Source organism: Salmo trutta, chromosome 5, assembly GCF_901001165.1.
Source record: "Salmo trutta chromosome 5, fSalTru1.1, whole genome shotgun sequence".
Taxonomy (NCBI): domain Eukaryota; kingdom Metazoa; phylum Chordata; class Actinopteri; order Salmoniformes; family Salmonidae; genus Salmo; species Salmo trutta.
Window position 1 is genome coordinate 9,839,970 of NC_042961.1, and position 14,268 is coordinate 9,854,237.

At 43.2% G+C, this 14,268-nt stretch overlaps 1 long non-coding RNA gene and 1 pseudogene across 2 annotated transcripts; both read left to right on the top strand.

Moving 5' to 3' along the window:
* The first annotated feature begins 913 nt into the window (after positions 1 to 913).
* Positions 914 to 5,536, top strand: LOC115193632 (uncharacterized). 2 transcript variants are annotated; one of them, XR_003878209.1, is made up of 3 exons: positions 914 to 1,865; positions 1,971 to 2,126; positions 5,448 to 5,503. It is a non-coding gene; the product is annotated as an uncharacterized LOC115193632 (long non-coding RNA). The 2 variants fall into 2 exon arrangements; XR_003878208.1 differs by having other exon boundaries at positions 915 to 1,865; positions 5,497 to 5,536.
* A 4,583-nt stretch (positions 5,537 to 10,119) lies between these two features.
* Positions 10,120 to 14,268, top strand: part of LOC115193456 (anaphase-promoting complex subunit 1-like) — a 36,701-nt pseudogene continuing 32,552 nt past the window's right edge.

Sequence of the window (14,268 nt, forward strand, 5' to 3'; positions counted from 1 at the left end):
TTTAATATTAATATATTTTCTGGTTGTTCCAGATACACATTGCAGATTGTACTGCTACACAAGAACAGTTGCATTCAGAGGAAGTACTTATGGGGAAGGAATTCTTATCACAGATGTTGAGAGATACTTCACAAATCTTTTTGTAAAAATGCTTTCTTAAGGTGCCAATTTTGCCCTGCCCTGCCCTAGACAGACATCTTGAGAGCAGTCAGAGGTGAGTGAGTACTACAATATAAAACATTATCAAGTTCAATAACAGGTGTGAAGGCACACTCTGTTTTGTGATGTACCTCGGGACAAACAGGAATATTGGCAGAGAGAAAAACCTAGTTTAGCGGGCACACTGGGGGATGGAATAGTCCCCTAAATATCTCTATTAAACTCATATTGTTTTGACACATCCATCTCTAGTCCCTATGTCACCTGGATTCGTGAGCAGCAATGACAATGAAAAATGTAGAATTATTGAAGAAAATCCAGACATGGTGGCAGGTAGCCTAGTGGTTAGAGTGTTGGACCACAAACTGGAAGGTTGCAAGATCAAATCTGTGAGCTGACAAGGTACAAAATCTGTTGTTCTGCCCCTGAATAAGGCAGTTTACCCATTGTTCCTAGGCCGTCATTGAAAATAAGAATTTGTTCTTGCCTGACTTTAGTTAAATAAAGGTACAAAAAAAATATATATCAAAGAGTTCAGCATGTTAATACCTGGCTTTGTCCTATTGCATCCCAGACACTAAATCATTCGGACATTAATACTTTTTGCATTGCAATTTCTTATAATAAATAGGCCTACTTATTGTCCAGCAAGAGGTTTCACATAACTTTCCCATTCTCTGTCTACAATGTATCATATTACTGAAAATATGAATATGTAAATATTACCACTTGACACGTGTGCGTCACTTTTCACCTTCCTACTTGATTGGTTGATAAAGTGAGGCGAAGATCCTGAGGACAGCAAGATGTCATAGCACTTGCGAAAAACGGATGTGTATTCTTATTTTAGGGGTTGCTTTAAGTTGTTTTTATGTTGACGATGCTGAATACGTGGTACCCAAGTAAGAGTCATATAAAGAAAACACAAGGATTCCGAGACAAGGGCCAAAAAATGACTTATTATCAGGTTCGCGCCTGTGCCACTGCAGCATGCTAACGAGACAGTATGCTACTCGAAACATGGTTGCTAGCTAGTTAGCCAGACACAAACATGCAACACTAAACGCTATGCGTACTTGAAGTTTTCGAAATGTATCCAGATTATATTAACAAACTCCTAGTAGCTAACCTGTTGGCTGGCTAAATTATGGTGATGACCACAGTCACAGACAGTAACTTTGCTAGCTAAATTCGCTACTGTTACTATTTGATCGTATGTTCAAGCCAACGGCTAGCTGCGTAGTTGGCTATTATTAGCTGTCATAGCTAGCTAACTAGATAGCTAGTTACTTGTCTGCCGTTCGGCATGTTCTAGCTAGCAGTTTAGTTGGCTGCGCTATGAGCAATTCACAATGATCTGCGGGGCTTGCATGTTGTGTTGTCATTTAATTTTGAACACTACTAAGTCACTGGTCTCATTGTATTTTCTAGGTATTTCACAGCATTTTAACAGGATATCTCAAAGTGAAATATACTGTCAGATATTCTCTCCTGCGTCGCTCAGAAATAATGCTGATATCTGAAACTCATGTCGAACGACTATGAAGAGCTAGCCACAATGATAGCCGCGGGGGAATTGCAGTCATTTGTCCCGTTTGGCGTGAGCAGTGCAATAACCACCCGAACGCTGTAAACCTGCAGCTGCAAGCCTCTAAGCTCAGGTCCTCAGACAGAAGGTCCCCTCCATGATATCACTACAGCAGAAGGTGAGGGTAAGACTGGGGTGAGGGGATCTGTTGTGTGGTGGTTCCTTTTGATACAGACAGCAGTCATATGTAATGTTCTTTTCACTATTGTGTGGATGTTTACAGGAGTGTTGGTTGCTGAGAAAGAGTTCCAGTGTGGACAGTGATGAGAATGAGGAGGAGCTCTATGCAGCAGGAAACATGGTCATATGGAGCAGAGGGAGCAAGAGTCAAGCTTCCCATGTTTACAAGGCTTTCACTGTGGGCAGTCCAGTACTACAGGTAATTGAACTAAACATGTCATATTGAACATACACTGAGTTTACAAAACATTAGGAACACGTTCCTAATATTGAGTTAAAATCAAATTTTATTAGTCACGTGCCGAATACAACAGGTGTTGATTTGATTTTGTGTAGACATTACAGTGAAATGCTTACTTATGAGCCCCTAACCAACAGTGCAGTTTCAAAAAAATATGGATAAGAATAAGAGATAAAAGTAACAAGTAATTAAATAGCAACAGTAAAAAATAATATATACAGGGGGGTGCCAGTACAGATTCAATGTGCGGGGGCACCGGTTAGTTGAGGTAGTATGTACATGTAGGTAGAGTTATTAAAGTGACTATGCATAGATGACAACAGAGTGGTGTGTGTGTGTTTGTGTGTGTGTGGGGGGTGGGGGGGGGGGGGGCAGCAATGCAAATAGGCAGGTTACCTTAGTGTTCTTGGGCACAGGTACTATGGTGGTCTGCTTAAAACATGTTGGTATTACGGACTCGGGCAGGGAGAGGTTGAAAATGTCAGTGAAGACACTTGCCAGTTGGTCAGCGCATGCTCGCAGTACACATCCTGGTAATCCATCTGGCCCCATGGCCTTGTGAATGTTGACCTGTCTAAAGGTCTTACTCACATTGGCTGCGGAGAGCGTGATCACACAATCTTCCGGTACAGCTGGTGCTCTCATGCATGTTTCAGTGTTATTTGCCTCAAAGCGAGCATAGAAGGAATTTAACTCATCTAGTAGATTCGTGTCAATGGGCAGCTCTCGGCTCTGCTTCCCTTTGTAGTCTATAATGGTTTGCAGGCCCTGCCACATCTGACGAGCATCAAAGCCGGTGTAGTACGACTCGATCTTAGTCCTGTATTGACGCTTTGCCTGTTTGATGGTTCGTCGGAGGGCATAGCGGGATTTCTTATAAGCTTCCGGGCTAGAGTCCCGCTCCTTGAAAGCGGCGGCTCTAGTCTTTAGCTCAGTGCAGATGATGCCTGTAATCCATGGCTTCTGGTTGGGGTATGTACTCTCTGTCATTGTGGGGACGATGTCATCAATGCACTTATTGATGAAACCAATGACAGATGTGGTGTACTCCTCAATGCCATTGGAGGAATCCTGGAACATATTCCAGTCTGTGCTAGCACAACAGTCCTGCAGCTTAGCATCTGCTTCATCTGACCACTTTTTTATTGATCTAGTCACTGGTGCTTCCTGCTTTAATTTTTGCTTGTAAGCAGGAATCAGGAGGATGGAATTATGGTCAGATTTGCCAAATGGAGTGAGAGCTTTGTATGCGTCTCTGTGTGTGGAGTAAAGGTGGTCCAGAGTTCTTTTCCCTCTGGTTGCACATTTAACATGCTGATAGAAATTTGGTAAAACAGATTTGTTTCCCTGCGTTAATCTCTCTGGGGTATTTGGGACGCTAGCGTACCACCTGAGGGACACACTATTCAACAGCCAGTGAAATAGCAGGGCGGCAAATTCAAAACAACAAATCTCATTATTCAAATTTCTCAAACATACAACTATTATATCCCATTTTAAAGATACACTTCTCGTTAATCCAACCACATTGTCCGATTTCAAAAAGACTTTACGGCGAAAGCATAACATTAGATTATGTTAGGACAGCGCCGAGACAAGAAAAACCACACAGCCATTTTCCAAGCAAGGAGAGGCGTCACAAAAACCAGAAATACAGCTAAAATTAATCACTAACCTTTGATGATCTTCATCAGATGGCACTCATAGGACTTCATGTTACACAATACATGTATGTTTTGCTCGATAAAGTTCATATTTATATCCAAAAACCCCATTTTACATTGGCATGTAATGTTCAGAAATATTTTGCCTCCCAAAACTTCCGGTGAATGAGCACAGCAATTTACAGAAATACTCATCATAAACGTTGATAAAATATTCAACTGTTATTCAAAGAATTATAGATGCACTTCTCCTTAATGCAACCGCTGTGTCAGATTTCAAAAAAGCTTTACAGCAAAAGCAAATTTTGCAATAATTTGAGTACAGCGCTCAGATAAAAACAAGCCATATAGATACCCGCCATTTTGGAGTCAACAGAAATGACAAAAATTACATTATAAATATTCACTTACCTTTGGTGATCTTCATCGGAATGCACTCCCAGGAATCCCAGTTCCAGAATAAATGTTTGTTTTGTTCGATAAAGTTCATCTTTATGTCCAAATACCTTCATTTTGTTCGCGCGTTAGGTTCACTATTCCAAATGCAAGGCACGCGCTTACTAAGTCCAGACGAAAAGTCAAAAAAGTTATACCACAGTTTGTAGAAACATGTCAAACGATGTATAGAATCAATCTGTAGGATGTTTTTATCATAAATCTTCCATAATATTCCAACCGGACGATTCCTTTGTCTTCAAAAAAGAAAAGGAACACAGCTAACTCTCACGTGAGTGCGCGCGATTAAGCTCATGTCATTTTCTCAGTCATCTGATTCCAATGGCTCTTATTCTCTCCCCAGTCACAGTAGAAGCATGAAACAACGTTCTAAAGACGGTTGACATCTAGTGGAAGCCTTAGGAAGTGCTAAATGACCCCATTGACACTGTATACTGGATAGGGAATCATTTGAAAAACTACAAACCTCAGATTTCCACACTTCCTGGTTGGATTTTTTTCTCAGGTTTTTGCCTGCCATATTAGTTCTGTTATACTCACAGACATCATTCAAACAGTTTTAGAAACGTCAGTGTTTTCTATCCAAATCTTTACTTCGGGCACGCTTTTCATCCGGACGTCAAAATACTGCCCCCTACCCCGATGAAGTTAAAGTCCCCGGCTACTACGACCGCCACCTCTGGGTGAGCGTTTTCTTGTTTGCTTGTGGTGGAATACAGCTCATTCAATGCTATCTTAGTGCCAACCTCTGACTGAGGTGGTATGTAAACAGCTACGAAGAATACAGATGAGAACTCTCTCGGTAGGTAGTGTGGTCTACAGTTTTCATAATATACTCTACCTCAGGCGAGAAATAGCTCACGACTTCCTTAGATATAGTGCACCAGCTGTTATTTACAAAAATACATAGTCCGCCGCGCCTTGTCTTACCAGACGCCGCTGTTCTATCCTGCCGGTACATCGTATAACCAGCCGGCTTTATGTTGATATTGTCGTCCTTCAGCCATGACTCCGTGAAGCATAAGATGTTACAGTTTTGTATGTCCTGTTGGTAGTTTAATCTTCCACGTAACGCTTCGATTTCATTGTCCAACGATTCCACGTTTGCTAGCAGAATTGAGGGAAGTGGGGGTTTATTCGATCGCCTTTGAATTCTCAGAAGGCAGCCCGCTCTCCGGCCCCTCTTTCTCCACCTCCTCTTCACGCAGATCACTGGGGTCGGGGCCTGTTCCCGAGGGAGCCGTATTTCCTCCGCCTTGGGCTCGTCAGAGTCGTGAAAGTAGAAAAAGGATTCTGCTAGTCTGTGGTGAGTAATCGCAGTCCTAATGTCTAGAAGTTATTTATGGTCATAAGAGATGTAGCGGCAACATTATGTACAAAATACGTAAAAAAATAAGTTACAAAAAAACACAATCGGTTGGGGGCACGTAAAACGTCTGCCTTCTGCTCCAGTGCCATCTTAGTAAGTTGTACCCCTTTTGCCGTCAGAACAGCCTCAATTCGGGCATGGACTCTACATGGTGTTGAAAGCATTCCATGGGGATGCTGGCCCATGTTGACTCCACTGCTTCCCATAGTTGTGTCAAGTTGGCTGGATGTCCTTTGGCTGGTGGATCATTCTTGATACACATAGGAAACTGTTGAGAGTGAAAAACTCAGAAGCATTGCAGTTATTGACACACTCAAACCGATGTGCCTGGCTCCTACTACCATACCCCATTCAAAGGCACTTAAATCTTTGTTGTCTTGTTCATTCACCCTCTGAATGGCACACATACACAATCATGTCTCAAGGCATAAACAACATCCTTATTTAACCTGTCTCCTCCCCTTCATCTACACTGATTGAAGTGGATTTAACAAGTAACATCAATAAGGGATCATAACTTTCACCTGGATTCACCTGGCCAGTCTGTCATGGAAGTAGGTGTTCCTAATGTATTGTACATTCAGTGTATACACACTTACTGTGTGTGTACATTATATGGCATGTCTGTTTTCACCGTCAACATTGAGATAGTAGTCAGCTTATCAATAATACTTTTTTTCAGTATGTATATCCAGTAATACCTCCCTAACCTTTTCAAGCATTATGGTGTAATTTTGGTTTTCGGCAAAAGAAGTAGGCCTATGCCACATCCTCTTCCTCATGATGTGTCATCATTAAATTCCAGAGCGCATTGATGTACATTTTAAACATTTCTTTCTCCCAGTGATGTTGTGAAGTGGTTAATTTGTTTTCTTGTATTTCAGAGCAGGATGTTATGGAACAGACTGTGTGTATTGTCCTGAGGAGCTGTGTGAATGTGCACAGTGTGACACCGAAGGACTTAATCTCCCCTCTACACTTTCAGGTGAGTTCCTTATCACTGACTGATGTAACAGCACGTTGTCTAAAATGTTTGCTAGCAACCATTTGACGTGTTCATGGTGTTTATGGCGTGTTGAATTTGGTGATGTAGCACCTTGTGATGACTTCTTGAATTGTGATGTACTGTGAACATTGGTTAGAGAAATCCTTTTTTGTACATTTTGTCATGTCTTCCAGTCCTGGCCATCTAATTTCCTCATTTAGAATCCTTTAAGTAGAACCAGCAGATATGGACAGTAATTATGTTTGTTTTACACAGTTATTGATATTCCCCAGGACCAGTCCATTGTCTTCTTAACCAATGGTAATGAGTGATTTGGCTCACTGACAGCTGACGAGAGGCTTCAGATTACAATGAAAAACAGCATCATGCAATTAACGGCCTTGGCATGTATGTGTCATTATTTTTCACATCAAAATCCACTTGACATGATTGAATTGTATATTTTTTTCCCCTGGTGAGTTACGGGAAACACTGAGTAAACCTAGGCCTACGTCGTGACGTACAGGAGAAATGACGGTGCTTTCATGGGGGTGAATTTAGCTCATGTTGATTGGGTCCACATTTACAGACCAGAATTTTTTTTACCAGTTGTAGTTGATAAGACAAGACTGGAAGACTCCACCATTCTACAATCATGGTAAATAGGGACATGTCTTGATCCCCAACAAGAGATACTATGAGAATGCAGACTGTCTGTTTCTTTAGTGAGCCATTCAAATGTTGACTAGAGTCATGATTCACAAGATTATCCAACTTTTTTTCTCCAACATCACCTTGAATAGGATTTCATGAATTTAAGTCCCGTGACTTTTACAGGTCTCTAATGTGTGGCCCACTAAATTTGGTCTGCTGTTGGAACGCAAAAGCCCTGCACCCGAGGCTCCTCCAAGTCCTCCCGGGTACATACAGTACACAGTAAAAACCCATAATACCCACTCCCTGCTGTTTCTGATCCCTTTTGGTCGATGCTAGTGTGTCAGGAGTGTTTTGAACATACCACTGTTTGTGTCTCTGTGTTCTCAGGGAACCTCTTCCCACTGTATATGCAGTATGCTGCACCCTCTGGATGAGAGTGGTGTGCAGACCTACAGGTGAGACTCAATAGAAATAGTCAACACAAATGTGAAACAAATTGTGGCAAAGAGAATGATGGAAAGCACCATACAAATACACTATAATGGATGTTGAAACCTGAATGTTGGAGCCAGCATACTGTTGGCCCTCTTGCGCTCCTTGACTGCTCTGTTAGCTGGCTGCCGGTACCTTAATTGCTGGCCCCATTATGGCTTGTTAATTGCTCATCTCCTGTGTCTCTGGCAGTTCTGTTCGAGGCTGCCTGTGTGCAATACGTCTCTGACAGCACCATGAAAATCGTCTTCTTCAACGGCAAGCCCTCCATAGTTATATGACACCGTGCAGGGCATACACTCAGTCACTCTAGATGTAAGACAACATGCAAGAACAACCCCTTGTGTTAATAATGTTTAATGCTTCCTTCATGATTTTTCAGTGGTAAAAAAATGTATTATTCATGGCAAAAATTGAATTTAAGAATAGAATTCTCATCATGGCATTAGTGATGACTCAAAGGCCTATAGAGTGGTCTGACCAGGGCCAGGGATAGTTCACCCAAATTTCAAAATGAAACATTGGTTTTCTTACCCTGTAAGCAATCTATGGACAAGGTATCATTTACATTTAAGTCATTTAGCAGACGCTCTTATCCAGAGCAATCACAGCAATCTATGCTCTGGTTTTATTTCCCTGGCACTGTTTTCAAATGCTAATGTTTTAGAATTTGTGGCGCAAATCCCATTCAGGTCATGGTACTGATATTATTATTATTCGCACATCATGTCCAATCATCCGAAACTATGTCAAATTGATTGTGACGCCCAACAAAGGCCCTTAAAGATGATTTGAATATCATGTGCAATGATGATTTAATATCGGTATCATGACTTGAATGGGATTCCATGCGATGATGCATTCTCAGGATGGGTGAGCCTAGTATGTTGATATTTGTTGCTTACTGCATTTGTTTTTAATAAACAGTATGTCTAAATATTATGTAGTACGATCAGTACACAGTGTCGTTTTAGTAAGTAGTAGGCAAAACAGACCTGGACACTGCCCATGTAACAAATAATCAAACCCTGATCCGAACTATAGCAAACGGACGTTGCCCCTTTCTGTTTGAGCGCCATCGGTCCACATTGGACTGATATAAATTGCTAGTTTGGTCTTGGGTTGGGGCTTTCCGAGTTGGGACCTATATTTCTAGAATGTCATACATAGAGTACATCCTACTGGTATGGAACGGTAATGACGCTCTTCTCTGAGTTCATTTCTTATCTGACCCCAATCTAAAATTCACAGCAGAGAGAAGTTGAGAAAAAATAGACTTCTTGGATCTTAAAGAAAACAAGTTGGAGTCTACTATCTTCTGCAAGCCGCAGAGTAGGAATACATTTTTACGCGCAGACCGTAACCACCTGGTACACCTTAAGCGGAACATATCGGTGGGTCAATTCCTAAGACTCCGACGTAACTGTTCGAGCACAAAGGTAATGATATGCGCACCAGGCTCCTGCAATGTGGGTATGATTATAGTGCCATTGAACAGGGCTATACCCGTGCTAGAGACTGAACGTCGAAGCCTACTCAATGGCACTAATAGAAACCAGGACAAAACGCCCCCACGTTTGTGTTTTTTCCGCGGAGTGCGGTCGCGTCAAATCCATTGTATTGAAACAAAAGTGATCCAAGTCTACCAGTGTTCAACATTGCCCTCTCATTGGTCTTAGCAGATTGTTATGCAAAGCATGCAGCTGCCCAAGAAGCGTGACACTTGACCCCAGACCCGTGTGGCCACTGTGTACATTGTGACAACATGATCAATACTACAGTATTTTTCCACCCGAGAACAGGTAAATTATACAAAATCCAAAGCTTCATTATTTGTAGCACCATAAACATCATATACATGCTCATGCTTCTGTGGGCTGCTTCTATTGGTCAAACTAAATGAGCATTGAAACTCTGCATCGCCGAACATAAGGCTGCTATTCGTAATATAAATACGGACTCTGCTATTGCACGCCACTGTATAGAAGCCAACCATGGCTCACCTGCCTCCCTGCGCTTTGTAGCCACAGAACGTCCACATTTCACCAAGAGGACGTAAACTTAAACAGGCTAAACAATGATTTTTTCAATGTCTTCGTTTATATAATGTTGCCTTCATTTTTTGGGGGGGAAGTGTGTCTGGATTCACAGACACCCAAATATGACTTATACTTATTTTGACACCCAGCTTTCTGACTACACAACTGAAGAACCCGCAGGATGGATTCACTCGGCTCACTCTTCCATTGCCACGCCCTGCATAACCAAAACAGGATGACCTCATCACCAGCCTCCACTCATCAGACTTACTCACCCAGCATCTCCAGCATGGCTGCACTCAGGTGAGTTTATACCAGGCATCTTCAGTTATGTTCCTGGAGTGCCACAGAGTGCAGGCTTTAAGTCAAATACCCAAATAGGATATTAATATGATATAAATAGGGTGCCTGCTGTCCCACAGAATCATACAGTTTTAGTCAAACATTCATGCTCAAAAGCTTATGTTTCATTTACAACAACCACACCATTGACCATAACTAGCCACCCTTCTGCTGTCTTCTGACCCATGTCTGTAGCTGGTTCCACTCCCCTGGCATGGTGGCACCCTCCTTGGCAACGGCACAGTTTAACATGTGGTACCACTCATGTCCCCCAGAGGGCACAGCTTCCTGCCCTCGCCCAACAGCACTGCCAACAAGTCTGTGCTTGTCCCAGAGATGAAGCCCATGGTGCCTGATCTATGCATTGAGCAGCTGTGGAGTGACACGGCCTTCTCCCACAGGTCAGTGTCCGGCATTCACCTCTGCACAACTGGCTACAGTGGTGTCATGGATCCTGCTTTGTGGCCTAGTTGGCTGACCCACTCCATTAGATGTTACTGTAGACAGGTTTACATTGCTTTTGTCTAATAAACCTGGGTCAATGTCACATGTATTTTTATTGAGACATATTTAATGGTAACTGCAGATATAAGCGATATTTTTGAAAGATCTACAATTTTTATCCATTCAACGGGTGGATTTTTATTTTGTAAAACGTTCCATATTGCGACAAATGATGATGGAAACTGTTTTCCGATTTTAAATGATAATTGACAAATCATTTTGAAGTTATGCACGGCACGTGATGTCATGGCCCCAGCTGCATTTGCAAATACATTTTTTTCTGTAAATATTATATATATTTTTTAGGGTTGGGTCACAATGTTCAGCTATTTTTATCAACACAAGGTAGTTACATGGAAACACCACAGTAGGCAATTTTCCCATTTTTGTTCTGTGCAAACTTTCTACATGTCAACAAACAATCTCTGGACAAGTTAATGGAAATATAGCTTGTGTTTACGATATGTTTTTAAATGCAGAAAATATTTGTATTAGGTGTGATAAATAATTAGAACGTCCTGAACATATTGCAAAATGGTATGCCATTTCCATGGAAACCATTGTAGGCCATACTGTGAAATCTGTAGGAGAATTCAATGAAATGGATCTTTATTGTCCCTGTAGGGCAGTTCTTGTGCTGCATAAAAATACATGTACATACACACAGCAAATACCCATTGACATCGGGAAGATTTAAAAGCATTGGAAAAGAGCTATAGATGTATAAAATATACAGTAAATATCTGGCTTGTACAGTAAATATCTGGCTGCTATACAGTTATGGTCTGCGTCTGTGAGACAGGTTAACAACACTGCTTCTGCAGGGAGCTGAGCTGCCAGGCCTCCGAGGTGTTCAGCTTTCTGTGTCCTGTAGCTTTCTGTGTCCTGTAGCTCTCTGTGTCCTGAATTGCTCTAGGATGTAGAGCTGAAATGGATTAGTTCCCCCAACTTGGCACTAATCATCTTGATTGTGTCTATACATCCTGGGTAGCTGATTTAAATGTTCTGTTTGTCCCTCCTAACTTTCTGTTGGCCAGGTGGCAGTGCTCTTCCCTGTATCAGAGCTGAGGAGCTCCACCAAGCACCACGAGCCCTCCTGTCTGGGTGACTACATCTTCCAAGTCTGTACTCTACATCCATGCCCTCGACGACCCCTTCAGCAGCAGTGTCACCCTGGTGTGTGTGTGTGTGTGTGTGTGTATTGACATGTGTGAAAGGGGGAGGGTATAATGAGTGTGTGTGGGTCTGGCTTGTTGGGAGGTGAGTACATGGACCTCAAGGGGTAAATGTTTCTTGAATGTACGCTAATTAATACTTTTTTAATGTATTGTAACATAGAAAAGATCCACCTGTGTATAGAACAGAACTGAGCACCAGAGGCATGTTGGTATGTTTACTGGGTCCAATGAGGTCACAGCTCTCTGGGTCGACATTGTTACCTGCAAGGGGTAGTTTTGTCAAGACCGGTAAAGACATGCCATTCAGCCAAGGGACCTTCTCTCCCAGACCTGTCAGTCATTTCCATGCCCTTCTGAGCAAACCACTTTTGACAGATGTTTTTGGAAAGATTTGTAAATGTCAAAGTCCAATTGAAGGTTATAAAACATGTCATATTGATTAGATATTTATCCCCTGATATCTTAATGTATGTGAAATTATTCAGTAATATGTAACATTCAAGAGCATTGAATGACATGTAGATCTCAAATGATCCGCATCTCTGTCTGTCTGTTAGTTTTTTGTAGGAGCTAAGTAATGGCACAATGCTGAGGAGAACTAGCCCTGAAATTGCTACCTCGGGGCTGGGTAAGGTTAACACGACAATGTGTGGGGCGAGATTGGGCATTGGATTCAATGTCACACAGTTGAGTCATCCAGCGTTGATGGCCTGAAAATTGGGTTTAAGTGCTCCCAACCTCCCGCTGTCACATAGACGTAAACCTAAGGGAATCCCACCATTCCTCGCTCGTACCTACACACTCACCTTTCCCCTAAACTCAGAACCCCTCATTTTTGTATTCTACTCTGTTATTTAGCCCCCTCTCCCCAAATGTCTATTGGCATCCCTACCCCACACACTCTCATATCTCTTGGCTCGCCACATGACACACACGCACACACACACCAAGCACAAACGCACACGAACACCAAGCACAAACGCGCGCACACACACACCAAGCACAAACGCACACACACACCAAGCAGAAACGCGCACACACACACCAAGCACGCACGCACACACACACACCACGCACACACACACACCACGCACACACACACACCAAACACACACACCAAGCAAGCACACACCACGCACACACACCAAGCACACGCACACACACCAAGCACACACCAAGCACACGCGCACACACACCAAGCACACGCGCACACACACCAAGCACACGCGCACACACACCAAGCACACGCACACACACCAAGCACACGCACACACACCAAGCACACGCACACACACCAAGCACACGCACACACACCACGCACACGCACACACACCACGCACACACCAAGCACGCACGCACACACACCAAGCGCACGCACACACACCAAGCGCACGCACACACACCAAGCGCACACGCACCACGCACACGCACCACGCACACGCACACGCACACACACACCAAGCACACGCACACACACAAAGCACACGCGCACACACACACACACACCAAACACACACACACACACACACACACCAAGCACATACACCAAGCACACACACACACACCAAGCATACACACACACACACACACACACACACACCAAGCACATACACACACACACCAAGCACATACACCAAGCATACACACCCACACACACACACACCAAGCACATGCACACACCAAACACACACACACACACACACACCAAGCACCAAACACACACACACACACACCAAGCACATGCACACACCAAACACACACACACACCAAGCACATGCACACACCAAACACACACACACACCAAACACACACACGCCAAGCACATGCACACACCACACACACACACACACACACACACACACACACACACACACACACACACACACACACCAAGCATACACACACACACACCAAGCATACACACACACACACCAAGCATACACACACACACACACCAAGCATACACACCAAGCATACACACAAGCACACACACACACACCAAGCATATATACACACACATGCACACACACACCAAGCACACACACACACACACACACCAAGCATACACACACACCACACACACACACACACACACACACCAAGCATATATACACACACATGCACACACACACCAAGCACATACACACACACACACACACACACGCACATACACACACACACCAAGCACATATATACACACACAAACACACACACACATACACACACACACACCAAGCACATACACACACACACACCAAGCACATGCACACACCAAGCACACACACACCAAGCACATGCATGCACACACACACACATGCACACACACACCAAGCACATACACACACACATGCACACACACACCAAGCATATATACACACACATGCACACACACACCAAGCACATACACATGCACA